The sequence below is a fragment of the Eulemur rufifrons genome, chromosome 17 (genome assembly GCF_041146395.1).
Source record: "Eulemur rufifrons isolate Redbay chromosome 17, OSU_ERuf_1, whole genome shotgun sequence".
Classification (NCBI taxonomy): Eukaryota; Metazoa; Chordata; class Mammalia; order Primates; family Lemuridae; genus Eulemur; species Eulemur rufifrons.
Genome location: NC_090999.1, coordinates 26,694,131 through 26,713,765, shown reverse-complemented (window position 1 = coordinate 26,713,765; position 19,635 = coordinate 26,694,131).

The window sequence follows — 19,635 nt, the reverse complement described above, 5'->3', positions numbered from 1 at the left end:
TCAGTAATGCAAATCAAATGTAACACTAGTGTTTATGCATTTCTTTCCGTCCTATGTTCAGATCTTTCTGATTATTGTTACACGCTTTCTGTCTATTTTGATAAATGTAGCCCATCTGTTGTCTGGGGACTTAAAGTTGAATTTCTGCCTGCCAACTTAGGATTCTTTCTTTCCCACTGAAATATGGGAACTGATGTCAACAGCACTCTTTCTACCAGTACCCATAGACAACAGAAGACAGCTAATAAAATCTTTTGCAAAGCTGCAAATGTTCCACTGACCTATATCATATAGGTATAAATGTAATCATGTCAATAAAGGAGACGTGTCTACAAGGCAAATGTATCAGTCCACAACAAATTGGAAAATACAATAATCCTTCAAAATAGACAGTTTGAGAAGCATTGCTGATGCATCTGTGCATTTCATAAGGTTCCGCAAACTTCAGGATATAAAACTTTAGGAAGAAAATCAGACATTGACAAATGTGATTGAAAATGTTTGTTTCTTTATTTGAAATATAGTGTTCTCTCACAGTCTGTGTATTTAACATTCCATGTTTCAGCTATTCATAAGCAACCAAGAAGGTCCATGGCATGCAGTACTTTGTCATTTGGCTGAGGCAACCATCCGAATTTTGCTTTGAGGTTAGTGTGTCCAAGTAAGTCACTGGCTAATCCATAAACCTTATCTGACCACCCAACATCCATCACAGTGTGACTCTGTTACATTTGACTCCTTGCCACCAACACCATTAATAGTGAAAATTTTATATTATCATTATATTATAGCATATCTGAACTTCTCAGGAAGTACTTGAAAATGCCTCTAAGAGTCAACATTAATTAAATAATCATTACAGTCAAAATTGAATAAACAATCATAATTGAAGGAAAAGGGCATTTAAATAATGTCAGATGTATGACATACCAAGGAGAGCAAAGAAAGTCATACACTCAAGAAAATGATAAGACAAGTCATAGACGGAGAGAAAATATTTTCAAAAGACCTATCTAATACAGGACTATTATCCAAAGTATATACAAAGAATTCTTAAATCTCAACAGTAAAAAAATGAACAACCCAATTAAAAAATGGGCAAAAAACATGAACAGATACCTCACTGAAAAATATACACAGATGGCAACGAAGCATATGAAAAGATGCTCGACATCACATATCACTAGAGAACTGCAAATTGCAAAATGAGCTATCACTACAACTTATTAGAATGGCAAAAATCCAAAACACTGACAACACCAAATGCTGGTGAGGATGTGGAGCAACAGCAACTCTCATTCATTGCTAGAGGAGATGCAAAATGGTACAGCCACTTTGGAAGACAGTTTAGCAGGTTCTTACAAGATTAAGCATACCCTTATCATATGATCCAGCAATTAAGCTTTTTGGTATTTACCCAAATTAGTTGAAAACCTATGTCTACACAAAAACCTGCACACAAATATTTATAACAACTTTGTTCCTAATTGCCAAAACTTGGAATCAACCAAGACTCCCTGCAGTAAGTGCTATGGTTTGAATGTGTCTCCCAAAGTTCATGTGTTGGGAACTTAACTCCAATGCAACAGTGTTAAAAGGTGAGACCTAATAAGTAGTAATCGTGTCATTATCGGCCACCTCTTGCTCTCTTGTGCAATCTTGCCCTTCCACCTTCCACCACGAGATGAAACACAGCAAGAATGCCCTCACCAGATGCAGCCCCTCTACCTTGGACTTCCCAGCCTCCAGAACTATCAGAAATACATTTCTTTCTGTATACATTACCCAGTCTGTAATATTCCATTATAAACAACATAAAACAGACTAAAACAGTAGGTGAATGAATAAATATACTGTGGTACATCCAGAATATTATTCAGTGATAAAAAAGAAATGAGCTATCAAGCCATGAAAAGACATGGAGGAACTTTAAATGTATATTATTGAGCAAAAGAAGCCAATCTGAAAAGGCTATATACTGTATGATTCTAACTATATGACATTCTGGAAAAGGTAAAACTGTGGAGATAGGAAAAAGATCAGTGGTTGCTAAAGGTTAGGGGAAGGGAGAGAGAAATTGATAGAGCACAGAGGATTTTTAGGGCAGTGAAACTGTTCTGTATGGTACTCTGATGGTGGACACATGCTATTATACATTTATCAAAACCCATAGAATGTGCAACGCCAAGAGGGAACTCTCATGTAAACTATGGACTTTGAGTGAGGATGATATGATAATGTATGTCCTAGATTGTACCAATTGTACCATTCTGGTGCAGAACGTTGGCAGTGCAGGAGGCCGTGTGTGGGACAGAGTGTGTATGAGAACACTCTGTACTTTCTGCTCAATTTTCCTGTGAACCTAAAATTGTTCTAAAAATGAAGTTTACTTTAAAAAATAAGATACACATAGAATTTATTCATAATTAATTTACAAACACATTAAGAAATGCTTTCATAACTTATACTACTAATTACAATGAAACCTCAAAATAGCAATTTATTTATTTAGGGTGTGGCCATAGGAATAAATGCTTCATATTTTTTAAAGCACGCTTTATATAACAAGTTAATTGACAACATACTCTCTAGAAATGGGCCTGATAAATTCAACATGGAGAATTCATCCAGTAATGTGTTCCCTTGGCAAAGTCATATGTTTATTTACCAAAGATTAATGACTGTATTACAATGCCAGAAGTTCTGTTTCAATTAAAATGGTTAAATGTTAGTAACTCCATAACTTGTCCAGAAGACAAACAACAGAGGAAAATATTTAAGTGCAAGTGTTGTCTTTACTGGAAGGAAGATAACTTTCAAAGATAATTTTCAAATTTTAATGCCCTATCTTTGCTAGAATTAGCATGAAGATTTTGATATAAATATCTTTTACCTTTTTGGCTTGTTTTCTGATCTTGAATGGCATTTGTCTTAGCAACCATCTTATCATTTAATGTGAGCAATTTGATGAATTTGGACATGTGCAAACACCTGCGATACCATCCCCATAGATCAAGGTAATTGACATATCCAACGTCTCCCAAAGTTTCCTTGTGCCCCTTTGCCTCTTTTTTTAAATTGTGGTAAGAAAACATAATGTGAGGTCTATTCTCTTAACAAATTTTGAAGTGCACAATACTGTGTTCTTAACTATAGGCACTATGTTGTACAACAGATCTCTAAAACCTATTCATCTAACATTATCGAAACTTTATACCCATTGAACAACGGCCCATTTCCCCTGACCCCTAGTCCCTGCTCCCTTTTGGTTTCCATTAGCATGGAATATATTTTTCTATCCTTTCACATTGAGCCTGTGTGCATTCTTGTGGTTTAGATATGTCTCTGAGAGACAACAGATAGTTGGGTTACTTTTTTATCCATTCAGCCAGCCTGTGTCTTTTGAGTGGTGCATTCATTCATACCATTAATATTAAGAGATAGAAGTGATATGCAGGGTGCTATTCTGTTCATGATGTTGGGTAGTACCTTATTGCTTTGTTTCCCTTCTTGTGTTACTGGTTTATCAGAGTGGTAAGCTTTAGCTTTTTTGGTGGTTTTACACTGGTAGGTATCTATTGTGCTGATTCCTGTAGAATGCAGTTCTAAGTATTTCCTGCAGGGTAGGTCTGGTCATGACAAATTCCCTCAGTGTTTGCTTGTCTGGAAAAGACTTAATTTCTCCATCAATTGTGAAACTTAGTTTTGCAGGATATTAAATTCTAGGCTGATAGTTGTTCTGTTTAGTAAGATTGAAGATGGGGCCCCAACCCTTTCTGGCTTGTAGGGTTTCCGCTGAGAAGTCTGTGTCTGCGGTTAGTCTGACATGTTTTCCTTTGTAGGGCAGTTGTTGCTTACATCTAGCTGCTTGTATAATTTTCTACTTTGTGTTGACTTTGTCCAGTTGATTACTATGTGTCTGAGATGTCCTGTTTACTATAAATCTTCCCAGAGTTTGATGACCATCTTCTATCTTGATGTGAGTATCTCTGGCAATAGCGGGGAAGTTTTCCTCAATAATTCCCTTAAATAGATTTTCCATCCTTTCAGCTCTTTCTTCTTCTGCCTCGGGTATACCTATTATTCATATGTGAATTCACTTTGCATAGTCCCATATTTCTCTGAGCAATTGTTCCACCTTTCTTTCTCTTCTCTGCCTCTTTAAATGACTGGGTTAGCTCTAGAGCCTAGTCTTCCAGCTCTGAGATTCTTTCTTCTCCTTGGTTCAGTCTGTTGTTGATGCTTTCTGCTGTGTTTTGAAGTTTCCTTAAATGACTCTTTCATTTCTTCGAGTTCTGTTATAGCCTTCCTCATAGTGTCTAGCTCTTTAGTGACTTTCTCATTAATCTCCTAAAATATTTGTATGACTTCTTTTTGTTGGTTTTCAACTTTCTCTTCAATTCCATTCATCTTATTTGCCATCCATATTCTGAATTCCATTTCTGTAATTTTGACAATTCCCTTGTAGTTTGGGTTCACTACTGTGGTTCCATTGTGATCCCTTGGCAGTGTCAATCTGTTTTGATTTTTGCCAGGGTTCTTTTGATGGTTTCTTCTCATCTAAAACCTTTTTCTCAACTCAGGGCTAATAGGTTTGCAGGGTACCTACTGTTTGCTGGGAATTCCCTCGCTTAATTTGAAGAAGGGGAAGTCCTTAAATATTCCTTTTTCTTCCCCCTACTCTGCAATGCTGATGTGGTAGGGGAGGGGTGTGTGCACTAGAAGCCTGTAATGCAGCTGTTCTGATTTGATCTGTTCACCTGCAATTGCCTCTGTTCAAGCCTGTGCTGGATGTTGTTTGTGCTGGGAATTGGGATTTTCACCAGATACTTACAGGATGTTCAAGTTGGGAGCTGGGCAAGGCCCTCTTCACTGAGGCTGGTGTTGTGGGGATTACTCTGCCCTGGGGTCTCCCCACAGAGGTGACAGTGGCAGCTTCATGAGGCTATCCAGGCAGTGGTTGTGAGTTCCAAGGCTATGGGTGTCTGTTCAAACCAGGTTCCAGTATACCAGGTTCCAGTATTCTGGCAGCTCAAGGATAAGAGGGTTCCTGGCAGGGTGTTGGACTTTGGAGCAGTTCCTGAGGCAGTGGTGGAGGATCCAGGGTGGGGTCTTGGGGCCCAGGTGCAGTGCTGGAATTTTGGGGTGGTGTTCCAGGCCTGACAGAAGCTCTGGAGACTCAGAGGCAGAGCCTCAGGTTCTGGCATGTGAGCCTCAGAGCCAAGACTGGGGAAGAGCCAGAAACAGGGCTTCTGAACAGGGCCTCAGGGCTAGGGCCATAGGGATGGCAGGGTTGATCTGACCTAATGTGTGGGTGTCAGGGCTGAGCAGACAGCAGGAAGTTGGGACCTGGAGGGTGGAATTGGGGCCAAGCAGGTGGCTGGCTATTGTGCAGGCTTCGGGACCAGATGCCAAGTAGTGTGAGCAGAGGTCAGTTCCAGCCGCCCAGGGACCATGGAGTTCTCCCCATGTCCCCCAAGGCTCACCAAAGCAGTCTTCCAAAGCCTCCCAGGTCAGAGCCCATGTGCTTGGATCCCACTGTGCTTTTGGGGAGGGGCGCTTGGCTTTCAGTCACCGAGTACAGCTTAGAGGAGCCTCCCTAGCTGGGTGGGGGTGATGTGAAGGCCACAGAGGCAAAGCTGAGTCCTGTGCCAACTGATCCCCACTGCACCTGTCCTCTGGTGCAATGACGCTGCACAGACTCCAGGCAAGTCCCCAATCTGTGGCAGTGGAGAGAGCCCTCTCACAACTTGACCACAATGCCGCAGGGTGAGCACAGTGTCCCAGCGCTCTATCCTGCTAATCTCTTTCACTGTGTGCTTTGATATTATCAAATGTATATAACCCCATCACGTTTTTTCTTTTTCCCCACACTGAGAGTCCCAGGCTGCTTCTCTGTGGTTTCACAATGTTCCTTCCGCAAATAGCTGTCTGTAGGTAGGCACCTTCTTCCTATTTACTCTTCTTCCTTAGGAGCTGCAGGTTCTTGGGCTGCTTCGAATCCACTATTTTTTCCCTTCCTGCTGTCTCCCGATGGTAGCTTCAAGATAAACCCTTCTAGTGGCAGTGGCTGGACCCCGGCCTACCCCCGCCAGTGGCCGCTGGGGAAACTTTCCTCAAGCGGAGAGGTGCCCTTGCAACTTGCTTGGTGCCAGCTTCCTTCCCTGCAGCATTGGCGTGTCCAGGGACCCGCTGGGCCAGGGCTGGGACCGGGACTGAGGCATAGGCGCCGGCAGTGTCAATCGGCTCCCCTGTGGAGCGCTGGGTGCTGAGTCCCTCACACAGGCTGGGCAGCCTTTCTTCTGGGCTCCAAGCCTCTGGGGGGTTCTGAAGTTTACTTTGAAATGCATAAAAATAGACTGAGGTGATAGAAGGATGGAAAGATAGATATATAAACAAGTAAGTGTACTACAATGTTGATGCAAGATCTAGGTGGTAGAAACACGGGTTTATACTGTAAAATTTCCTCAAGTTTCCTAAATTTGAAACATTTCCTAATAAAATATTGGGTAAAAATCATAGATAAAAACATAGATTATCATGAGATGGGAAACATTTTTTTTTTCTCATGATGCCAAGGGTAAAAGTTGAAAATGAAAAGATTATTGGATTTGCATGAGTTAAAATGAAAAGCTTTGTGGTAAAAAGTAAGAACAAAATGAATACAATTAAAAGAAAAATAATGAACTAGAAAATATTTGCAACAGGAGTGTCAAAAGTTATGTATCCATAATATGATAAAGGAAGATGGTCACTCGAGATGTTTAAAGGGCTGATAATAGTGAATACATAAAACTACTGTGGTTAGGATTCAGGTGAATTCTCTGTGGCAGTTGTGGTACTTTGTAATCAACTCCTTTCCATTCTCAACTATGTCATTATTTTTATTATTATTTGATGAAAAATTATATGCAAAAGACAGGGAAAAAGAAACTCAATTCGAAATTGTTAGAAAGTTGTCCTATGTTGGTAAGATGATGCTAGTTAGTAATATAAGTGACATTCTGGACCTTTCACCAGCAGAGCACATGCATGAAGTGCTAAATCAGAGCCAGAGGCACATCCACAATGGCTGAGCCACAGCCACGTGTGACCTCTCTTCCAAGGCACAAAGCTATTTCTTAAAAAACGAGTGCCCCTATAATTAACTTATCTATTATAAACCAGATAGAAAATTTAAAAAGCCCCTGAATTGCTATTTACTATAATATAGGCCATTTAGTCATTATAAAGAAACGGGATACTGCCTAAAAAATATTCATCTGAAAAAGAATAACTGCATATACTATGATGTATCCAATCAGGGGAAGAGTATGTAGCCAGTACAAATTGTTCTCAGAGAATTTTTAGTAATCAGAGGAAATTTTCATAAAGGATGTTATATAGTAGTATATAAAGTAGTTTACATGGTATGGTCCTAATATTTTCACAAAATCTTATAAGTAGAAATAAATAGAAAAAATAAGGACTGGGAAAAAGAACATCAAATTGTGAGCAGTCATTTTTCTAGACTGTGGGAAATGTTTCCATCTTTCAGGGTTTTTTTAATGTATTTTTTGCAATAAGCTTGAATAACATATAATAAAATAACACTATATGTATATATTATAAAAGGTATATTATATATGCTTGTTTAAAGATATAGCTTATAGTAAAAGCAAGGAATTCAGTAAATGATGTAGTCAGATGAAATCATGTCAGCAGCGGTTCCAGTCATAGCCAAGTGAAGGAAGGAGGTTGGTGGTCACTACTGAATACCACCATGCCTGCCTCGCAACTGTGCAACTGATTATACACTGGAATCACTCAGGGCATTTTTTTAATATACAAATACCTAGTTCCTACACTTAGAAATTCCGAGATTTATTTGAGTGGGGATAAGGCACTTGTATAATATTTTATTACATTTCCCCCATATAACTCTAATGGACAGGAAGATTCAGGAATTACACAGTTAAACAATGGTTCTCCAACTTTAGTATGTGTAAGAATCACCTGATGCTTGTTAAAAAAAAAAAATACAGATTCCTGGACCCTCACCTCTAGGTCCAGAAATTCTGATTCTTTCAGTTTGAGGGAAAGTCTAAGCAGAAATCTGCATTTTTAACAAGCATCCAGATTTTCTGATAATGGTGGTCAATAAGAAACATTTTACATAAACTTGAGCAATTATGCTTTAACGTATATAAGGAAGTTGATAGAAAGTACCTTATGAGGGTAATTTCTACCTTTAAATTCATATGGCTGTGAACATATATATGTACAGATATATTTTTTAAATATTTCACTTTTTCCAAATTAATCTACTTACCAGTTTCCATTTGTGTTTTAGCTTGTAAAGGCAAAAGTGTCATCTAGGGGTAAAGACTGGTAACTGCAAGTTTATTCAAGTTTTTGCATTAAATTATTTATTTGTACTTATTCTGTTTCTAAATATTGCTTGCCCAAGCACTAGAGAGACAAGACAGATTCATGATTAAAAGTAAGAGTTCTGAAGTCCTGCTGACCTTTGACTCTTTTGCTTTGCCACTTACTAGCTGTACGAGTTTCAGATTCCTTTATCTGAACAATAAGTCTATCAGTAGTGCTTACTCCACAAGGTTAAAGAATAGAACATATGAAAGTGCTTAGCATAGCATCTAGTATATACTACAAGCTCAGTGGAAGGTTATGTTTTCTTGTCCCAAAATCCACTCACAAAATAAGGTTCATAGTGAATTGAACATGACTCTACTAGCAAATATTATTCTTGATCATTGTGAGAATGTTGCTAATATTGAAAATCTGAAATAGAAGTTTATCTATAGTCACACTCATGCAAACTATTTATCTTGTTATGATTCCTAACTTTAACAAGTCTCTTCAAAACTAAGAATCAGTTGTGAATTCAAATTAGTTCAATTCACTATGAATTTACTGAGACCTCTCTATGATTCAAATCCTGTGCAACACACTCCAAGACATACCAAGTAAGAGGAAGTTCCTGTTTTCCGAAGATGAACAATTGCCTCTCTTGGAGCCTATAATTTTTGCTGGAGAACATAGGTAACCCATGGCACATGGACCAAGAGTGGCCCATAGGTGATTATCATTTACCTGTGGTCCACTTGTCATTTAATAAAAGACCTATTTTCTATTGCTTTCCAAAGCCACTATTGCCAGCTGTTTATGACTGCTGAGGCTGGCAGCTGCTCCCAACACCACCCTGCAAGCCAGGGTCAACAAATTTGCCCCCCTTTTGCACATAAAATGCTCCTTACCATGTTTCAAAAACAACTGGTCCCAGGTCATAGTTTATTAGTTTGGCTCCTTAGAATATGGTGTTCACAGAACTAATACCAAGCATATGCCAATATTTGCCAGAGTAAGATCCATAGATCATCTGCTATCTCTTTCTTTCTCTCTCTCTCCTTGCCTGACTTCCTTCCTTTTTTCTTTCTTTCCTACCTTTCTTCCTTCCTTCCTTCTTTTCTGTATATGTGTGTGGATATGAATATTAAATATTATATTACATTAAATAAGAATGTTTTAAAGCTTTTTACATATATAATATGTGTAAAATAATACCTTATATTCTATTAAATGAGAATATATGTAAAGCTTTTAGCACAGTGACTAGCACCTAAAGAATACTTATGTGCTGGTCATTATTCTAAGAACTTTACATACATTCTCATTTAATTCTCACAATAATATCATGAAATGGATTATATGATTATTCCATTTCTAAAATATTATTTCAGGTTTAGAGAAGTTAACTCATTTACCCAAGGACATACATTTAGAAAATGATAGAGCCAAAATGCAATATTCAACCTCAGTATTTCTAATGTCAAATCATGTATACATACGATATCATATAGATTAACATTATATATAACATAATATGTAATTTGAAGTTATATTAAAAACATGTATATAATGTATAAATAGCTTTTTCAATGGACAAGGAAAAGAAAAACAGTGAGAAATGTGACCTAAATTCATTCCCAAACTGAGAAAATAACTCAAAACATATGTTCTGCTAATGGTGGATCAGTAGCACAAATTTTACAGAAGTTGCCAATTCCGTGAGTTTCAAGCAATCTGTTGGTTTCAAAGTGCACATCTTTTATTCGTTTTCTGGTCCTCAAAGAATAGGAGGAAAGATGCAACAGATCTAAGAGATCATTTGGGTTCACAGCAGATAAGTGCTTGGTTGGTGTTAATCCCTGTTTAGAACTGGAAAAAAATCCAGCAACATCAGTGTTCTCTCCAAACATTTCTGCAATGTTATCTTTGGAAAATCAAGTTACTCTACATTAACCACATGAAGGAACATCTTTTTAATGCTTTGGCCAAGTGAATGGATTTATTAAACCTATTTACTTAACCTGTTTCTTTTTCTATTCATTTCAGAGCATTTCCTTCCTTCATTGTCCTTTGTGTGCCTGCTCATTATCTATCTTGATTATTAGCCAGATTACTTTTGAAGCCAACTAGAATCTGTTTTCAATTTTTGTTTTAGAATGGTCAACCACAGCATTCCCAGCATTTGGCCTGAAATTCTCAATTAGATTGCAATGACTCTGTAACTTGAAAATATTGTTGTTCATTCTGGCTGTATACTTAACAAGAAAAGAAAAACAACTTTCTTCTTACTTTGATAGTCTTCCACCAAACAATAAAAATCTGATCCAAAATACCAAAGTAGTATCAATTCATTGAAACTCATGGGAAATAATACACAACGAAATGAAGCGGCACTGAAAATTTTGACAGTAAGTTCATTTAGTGTGCTGTTTTAAGAACTCTAACATGATCAAAGCAAACTCACAATTTGAGTTGTGGCATTTAAAAATAACATTTGTTCTTTCTTTAGAATTTGATTATTATAAAAATATTATTCACTTTGACTTTTGTAGTGTTTTCATTCTAAAGAACTTCAATTACACATCAGTCTCATTTTCAAATTCTACTCAAGGATGGTTTAACAAGGGCATAAGGAAAAACTCATTTTCTATAGGGTAAGTCTTAATAGGAGAAGTCAGATTCATGGGCTTCCCATTTTACTACTTTATTTTTAATGCTGAAGCTGTGGAGGTTTATTCTCCATGATTTTCCACATCCTATCGTTTGAACGACTAGGTGGTCCTGGAATAGGTTTTATTGAGTAAGACTTGAGCAAACAATACTTAAACATTATAACTATACACAAGAGCACTATGCGTTATGTCAAAGAAACCCTGACATGTTTGGTGAATGCTTAGGATTTTGCTAGTTTTCTGGTTGAAAATTAATGCTCCATAAGAAAAACACATTTACTGAATACCACCAGTAGTCAGTAAAAATAAATAAGTAAACAAATAAAGGTGCAAGATGAAAACAACAACAACAAAAATAATAGCAGCATAAAATTATTGACGCATATGTTGGAGCTATTCAAATGCCAGTAACTATAAATAGATACCACATTAGCAATCATTCCCTGCTATTGACATTTCCCCTCATAATTTCCTAATACAGATGCCACCAATCCATCTAACTATTGATTTGGAGAATATAGAGATAAAGTACCAATTATTTTGTTCCATCTCATGTATTATTAGATGTAATAAGTATCTAAAATATTTATAATCTTTAATAAATATAACAGCAATCACTTACTGATAACCATGTACCAAGCACTCTGCTCAATGCCTGATGTGCATTTTTTCCATTTAATCCTCATGACAACCTTAAGAGGTAAGCATTATGTTTGTCTTTTTGTACAGATGAAGAACCCGAGGTTCAGGTGGTTTAAATGACTGTCTGAGGTCACACAGTCAATAAGCAATTACTGATTGTCTCTTTTTATTCATGCTGTAACTTCTCACTCCATCCCCCTGAGCCCCATTTCTTACCTTAACAGCAAGAATGGAGACTACTCCCCTCGTACCTTATTTCTGAATTTCAAAGAATGGCCCGACTGGCAGTCAGCCACCTGTTCCCTGGAAGAAGAAACAGATAATGAATAGTAGAATTCAAGCTGATAGATTCATAGAGCAGCTACAAATACAATTTGTACACAGGCAATTAGAAATATAATTACGAATTTGGATAAGGACGTATCTCCTATAGTCCAGATAGAATTTCTCTCACCATTCAAAATATACCAAATCTGACACTGGAATTTTTAGCTGACATTAAAAAAAAAAAAAAAACTAAATCAAAGTTTCTAAATATGGAAAAACTGGAAACTAGCATGCTTTATTGTTAAGCAGCTAAAACAATTCATTCACTGAGAGCAAATGAATGTGTACGTCATCTTTGCCATGCAAATATATATAGTCACAATTACTTTGCCTCTTCCCTACACAAAAACTTCCCTACACAAATGCTCTTCTTCTAAGAGCATTAATCTTGCTGGCAAATTTGCTTCCTTCTCGGATTTAGTTTTCTGGCCCCAAGTCAGCACAGCATTTTGTAAAATGTGGAGCCAAAGATAATGGCTCTAGTGTGTCATCCTTTAAAGATGATTCTAAGCAGTAAAAATCATTCTTCCTCAAATAAAGCCAAGAGTTCACTGCCATAGATTTAAACATATAGCTTTACTCCCTCTTTCCAATTCTCCACTAACTACAACACTTCCACACCCTTTTTGTTGAAAGTGGTAGAGTAAATGCAGCAATATTTCAATTTTTCAAAAACACATAGGCTTACCTATAATACGGTAGCACATTGGACTCACAACTCTGAATCTTTGTGAAAAAAGCAAACTAGATATACATCAAAATGAAAAACGCAAACTGAGATGACTAGTATTAACATGACTTAGTTGTTCCATGAAAACTTTGCCCAGGAAATATAAGACTGTAAGCTGCTAAATGTTGTTTGCTTCAAGATATGCATACAAATCAACTTATCTGAGACAATAGTTTGATTACTTGGGCAAAGAACCAATCTATTAAATAATAGTCAAGTCTTCCTGTAAAATATTCACCTTGCTCTGCCCACCAATCCTAGGTACCAGTTCACAAAATTTGCCTAGTCATCATCTCTCCACCTTGAAATACCTGACCAGACCCCAACACCCTTTAAACATACACTCCTGAAACTCCGTCACGATGGTGTTCTACCTTACTGCAACGAGTTCTATAATGATATAGTTGGCTTTGCTTTATTAAATGGCTGTTTTGTGATATTTGAGGTAGTTCAACAAAAGAGAATGTCAATATGATACACACACCTGGAATCTTACAAGTCTAATCATGAAGAACTCAAGCTGTTTTTAGTTTAACCCATTTTAAAAGTATCTGTTTTTCAAGACTTAAGAAAACAGAATTACATAGGTCCATCGCAACCAATGAATATGGAAATTTTATACAGGTAATTTCAATATTATTAACATAGTCTCATAGATTGTGAATATAGATCAAAAACACTTTTCAGTGGTTGATTTTAAAGGAGTGTCAGCAGTTTTTTAAAGTGCACAAAAGAGTGCAGAAGATTGAATTTCTTTTTCCATTTTTTTTTTCTATTTATGTGTGCATTGCTCACAAATTAAATCCAGATGTTTCTTAAGGCAACATTTTGGAAGAGATTTCTGCAAATAGGCCACTGACTAATTATTTGTCTACTTAAGGAAATAAGATTTTCACACAAAGTAATTCCCTTTATCCCATATTTAAAATCAATTCAAACTAAAGAATGAGAAAACAATAGACAAATTTATAACAGCAAAAATCTTAATGAATTAAGCCATAGGGTTCTAAATCAATGCCAAAAGCCTCAATTATCTCTATTTTCAGGAAGTATTGACAATATTTTTATTTAAGAAAAATCTTTGAGCCCACTGTGAATAAAAACATTTGTGTTAATAACTGCCTGTTTGTTTTTTCCTTTTGTTGGGAGGAAATATTCTCAAGCTATACATACAATAAAGGATTAATAACCAGAATCTACAAGGAATTCAAACAAATCAGCAAGAAAAAACCAAACAACCCCATTAAGAAGTGGACAAAAGACATGAACAGAACCTTTTCAATATAAGATAGACAAATGGCCAAAAAACATATGAAAAAATGCTCAACATCACTAATCATCAGGGAAATGCAAATTAAAACCACAATGAGATATCACCTTACCCCAGTCAAAATGGCTTTTATTAAAAAATCCAAAAGCAGTAAGTGCTGGCATGGATGCAGAGAGAAAGGAACACTTACACACTGTTGGTGGGACTGCAAACTGTACAACCACTGTGGAAAGTAGTATGGAGGTACCTCAAAGAACTAAAAGTAGAACTACCATTCAACCCAGCAATCCCACTACTGGGTATTTACCCAAAGGAAAAGAAGTCATTTTAACAAAAAGATACGTGCACTGGAATGTTTATTGTAGCACAATTCACAACTGCAAAGATGTGGGCACAACCCAAGTGCCCCTCAATTCATGAGCAGATTAACAAAAGGTGGTATCTGTATACCATGGAATATTACTCACCCATAAAAATGGATGAATTAATGCCTTTTTGCAACAATTTGGATGAACAGGAGACCATTATCCGAAGTGAAGTATCTCAAGAATGGAGAAAGAAACACCACATGTACTCGATATTAAATTGGAACTAACCAATGAGTACACTTGGGCACAGAGGGAAGTAAAACTCAGCAGAAATCAAGCAAGTGGGGAAGGAGGAGGAGGGGATGGGCAAAAACCTACCTAATGGGTACAGTTAACACTATCTGGGTGATGGGCACACTTACAGCCCTGACTCAAGCATCACCAAAGTGATCCGTGTGACCAAAAACATTTATACACCCGTAATATTTTGAAATAAAAAAATACTTCAAAATAATAAAAACTGCCTGTTTGACTACATGGTATAAATACCCTTTCACTGAAAATACAGTAACATCTATGCTGACTGTACATACCATCTATGTTAACTAATGCTGTACTGATAAATTACTTGAAATAACACTTGCTCACATCAGTCACTTTTTCAGTCTTCATAAGAAAATTTCATGCAGAGGATCTATCCAGGGTTCATAGACAAATAGTTTAGTCTTTTACAAAAGAAGGAAGAACAATTGACATGAAAATATTTCTACTTTTCCTGGGCAAAATCCCTGGGGTAAGGAACTACAAGGACCTATATCATTGGATTAAGTGAGAGAAGAAAAAAAAAAAAACCTGAAAAAAAAATAAAAAGCACAAATTAAGATGTCAATGAGTCACCAGGTGTGGTGGCATGGCCCTGTAGTCCCAAGTACTCAGGAGGCTGAGGTGGCAGGATTGCTTGATCCCAGAAGGTCAAGGCTGCATTGAGCTATGATCACACCACTGCACTCCAGCCTGGGCAACAAAGCAAGAACCCAGTCTCAAAAAAAAGAAAAACAAACAAACAAAACAGATTAGTGACTATGATACAATGGAGAAGTCAGTGTGATTCAGGAAAGTCGGGCACAGTGGCACACACCTGTAGTCCTAGCTACCTGGGAGGCTTGAGCCCAGGATTTGGAGGCCAGCCTGGGCAACACAGTGGGACCCTGTCTCTTAAAAAATAAAAATAGATGTCAATGACTCAGTCTATCACATGGCCTTCCTGTAGAACATTAGGAGGAAATAGAACTTCTCTTCAACTATTCTTTTTAGACAGGAGAGGAAATACATAGGCTAATTACAAATAAGAAACAATAAATGTCAGAAAATCTTAGCCTTAAAATAAGTGGGTTTTGTGCTAATAAGACACATGCTTTGCCATCAGAGGCTATGCAACTATCACACTAAGAATATGGATAAGCTAATTAGAAAGAATAACAAAGGAAATTTTCAGCAGAGGAATGAGGTATGAGGTAATTTAGCAACCCTGTTGTGAAAGTTACTGAAAACAGTGATTTCAATTTTTCTATTTATTGTCTATTATTTAGACATGTGAAGAAAAATAACAATGTAGATCATTCAAAGGTACAGATAATCTTAATTTGCATTTTGTTCTATGAAATCTTTTAGACGTTATACTTTGATATGAACTTTGGGATAAAATGGCTAAGGATGCTGTGCGGTACAGCTTCACACAGCGATGATGACAGACAGCGACCAGAGAGGCTGCCTCCGAGGAAGCCTGCGAGCCTAGTGCGGCGAGGCCTTGTGGCTTAGTGCCTCCCCGGATGTGCTGCTCAGCCCAGCATCCGCCTCACATTAGCTACTTATTTTCTAATCTGTGAGGGAATGTTCCTGAGGAGGTAGCTATTCCCAGTTACAGATGTCAGTACTGCACAATTCTTTTACGTAACAACTCAACTTAGAGACATCACTGAGAACATACACAGCAAGTCTATCATTTCTTCAGCAGCAGAGCTAGAATGGCTAAGGAATCAGGGACTCGAGTTCAATTCTATCTGCACCGCTCCCTTGCTGTGTGACTTTGGGCAGGTCCCTTGGCCTTCCCTGGAGCTGCTCTCCTTGCTCTGCAATGGAGGTAGCGGGAGTACCTGCCTCTGAGGTTGCTGTGAGGATCATCCACGCAGACTGGTTAGTGTGGTTACCCGTTCATAGAGGGCATTCGATAAGCATCAGTTATTATTACTCATACCCCCAAATAAAATTATAAAATCTTTTGATAGCTAACTGTGTTAATTTCCTGTGGCTGCTGTAATTTGTCATTACAAACGCAGACATTCAGAGTAGGAAGAAAAGAGTTTCCAGCTGCTTCTGCCTATCTGTAAAGCAAAAAATTTCCCTGAAAACTCTCATGAGATTTCCTTTTTTGTTCTATTGGCCAGAAGTTTTTCCTCTATCACCAGAGGCAAGGGAGGCTGTGAAATGAGCTATATAGTTTTTCCAGCATGGACAGTAGAAGGCATTCAGAGAGGCGATCAGGAATAACTATTGTGCAAGCCAATCAACAGTCCACAGGGTGGATACCTGATCTTAGGAATGCTGGGGGCAGTGTACTGGGGCAGAGGAGGAAAGGGAAGCAGAGAGCCAGAGCTCTTATTGAGTACCTGCCACGTGTCAGACAGCGAGCCTGACGGTTCCATACAGTTTCTCATCTCATCTTCACCTTACTCCTTTGACATTACTATTAGTATTCCCACTTTGCAGAGAAGAAAACTGAGGTTCAGAAATTTTTTTTTTTTTTTTATTTTTTGTTTGTTTTTCAGCTCATTAAGGGGGTACAAAAGATCAGGCTATATACATTGCCCATGCCTCCCCATCCCCCCGAGTCTGAGCTTTAGTTATGTCCATTTCCTAGACAGTGCACATCACTCTCATCATATAGGTGTGCACTCCTCCCCTCCCCCCACCCCATCCCCCCCAGAGAGAACTTCAAACGGAACCCATTCTATTAAGTGAAATATCCCAAGAATGGAAAAACAAGCACCACATGTACTCACCAGCAAACTGGTTTCCCTGAGTGCACATTTGGGATTCACACCAATTGGGTATTGGACAGAGGTCGGGGCTGGGTGGAAGGGATGGGTGTATACCTACTTGATGAGTGCGATGCGCACTGCCTGGGGAATGGACACGTTTGAAGAAAATTTTGAAATCATACTCTGGCACAAGGAGTTAATAAATGATGAGGACAGAAATAAAACTTAAATATGTCTAAATCCAGACACCATGCTGTTTCTAGTATTTCAAAATGAGTTATTACTACACCTATTAGATCATCTATAGTTGATTTTTTTTTCCCTAGCAGCCACTCTTCTTCAAAAACTATTTTAACAGTGTTCATCAAAACTCAGAGAATGTCACCAAAATCATAAATCACTCCAGGGCTGTGGTTATGGCGGTAGCTGAGATATTCTAGTTCTGTCACAAACATGTCACAAGAACCCTGGTCAACATATTGCAATAAGCAGTTAAAATGGCAATATGGCATAACAAGCCTGAGACTTGTCCCGGCAACAGTGAGTGGGATTCCTGGGCTTCTTAGGGCAAATGTGATACTTTTCACCAAGAATCATTGGCTGAATTGTATTTATTGACGACAAGCACTAATAGGAATGCAGTTCAATGTTGCTGCTGACATCAGGACTTAAATTAGCTTAATGTCTCCAGACCTGCCCTTACAGACCTGTGTTTCCAGATATATCGCTGAGACATTTTGACACAGATGAAAATTGTGTTAGTGAAGCTTGGCTTATTATTGAAGGAAGGCAAATCCTTTGTTAAAAGTTTCCACAAACAGGAAAATTTAGATAAGAAAAAAAAAACTATAATTCCAAACTCTGCCCAGAACTAAAACAACCATTTGATAATCTGAATTGTATCTTCTTCAACCTCATCTCCTTCCCCTTGAACTGATCTTGTGCTTTCAATCCCTGTCGGATTTACGTAATTTAAACTCAACAGTTTATGTGTGTTTTATGAAAGCAATAGAGAAAATCCAAATTCCAGCTTACCCAACAAAACACCCTGTGCAAGACAAAACACATTTTAGATTTTCGTTTTGCTCTGATAAAATGTAATGACTGTAGTAACACAAATTAGCCAATATCCAGAAGATCCCAAATACTTAAAATGAATTTATTCCTTTATAGAGTGTTCTGTGCAGTGAAGATACAAAATAGGATTGTATAATTTGCATGTGCTTGGGATCATAGGAATTACTGAATTTATTCACCCACAAAAATAAGCACTGACCCATCTACCTATGGCTCTGAAGGAACAGGTAAGCCCTTGTGAAGCAGGAAGGAGAATGCCAACTTCGGAGGGAGATCCAAGCCCTTCAAAATAAAGAAAACTGAAAAAAAAAAAAAAAAAGAAAGAAAAAAGAAAGAAATCTGTTTCAGCCTGTTGAGAACACAGATTGGGTTCAAATTCAGTTTCTGCATCACTCAAATCCAATAAGCCTGGTTCACAAAACCCCCACACCCACTTTTGACCACTTGCTTTGATTCCTAGCCAGCAAGAGTAGCCCCAGAGACAGGTATCCAATGCTAGCAGGGCCACTGTCGTAGACTTCACGTGTGGCAGCGACTGCCCGGAAGAGAAAGGTCAGCCTATGCTCCGGTCTTAGCTTACGTCTCTGGCTTTCCTTGAGGCTGCCTGGCAAGCAGAACACAATCTGGAAGTACCCAGGAGCCGTTCTCTTAGTGGGTGAACTTGGACCCATATAAGACAGAGACGAGGAAAAATCCAGCAGATAAATCGTTTACCCTTCTTCTTCTATGAGCAATTCTGATACATGGTAGTTCTATGTAACTTTCCTAAAAATGTTCTGCAAGGGTAGCAACCCGCTGTGTGTATGGCAAAGCTATGGCCAGCCTGGTAATGCGTGCACTGTCTTTCACTCCACACAGCCTGGGGCTGCACTCCCTAAAGCATTAGTTTGTGAGGTTTTGCCACAGGCTTCATTTCTTGATGAACCCATGTTAACACAGAAATAATAACCATACCTGCTCCCAGGAATCATTTAAGAGGTGGCGGGCAGGGCTTTAAATGGTAGGCATTCGTGAAGTCTAAACAGCATGAGAATGGGCCTGGTAGGACCCAGGGATGATCCCCAGCTCTCAGTCAGAGCCACAATGAAGAAGAGAGGCTGAACCTTTCCTGCGGAAACGGAAATGGGAATGGGAATCACACTTGTCCATGCCCAGCTGAGATAGATCAGACAGAGAAAGCGCAGGCATTCTCCTGGGAGGCTGTACTCCAGTTAAGTTC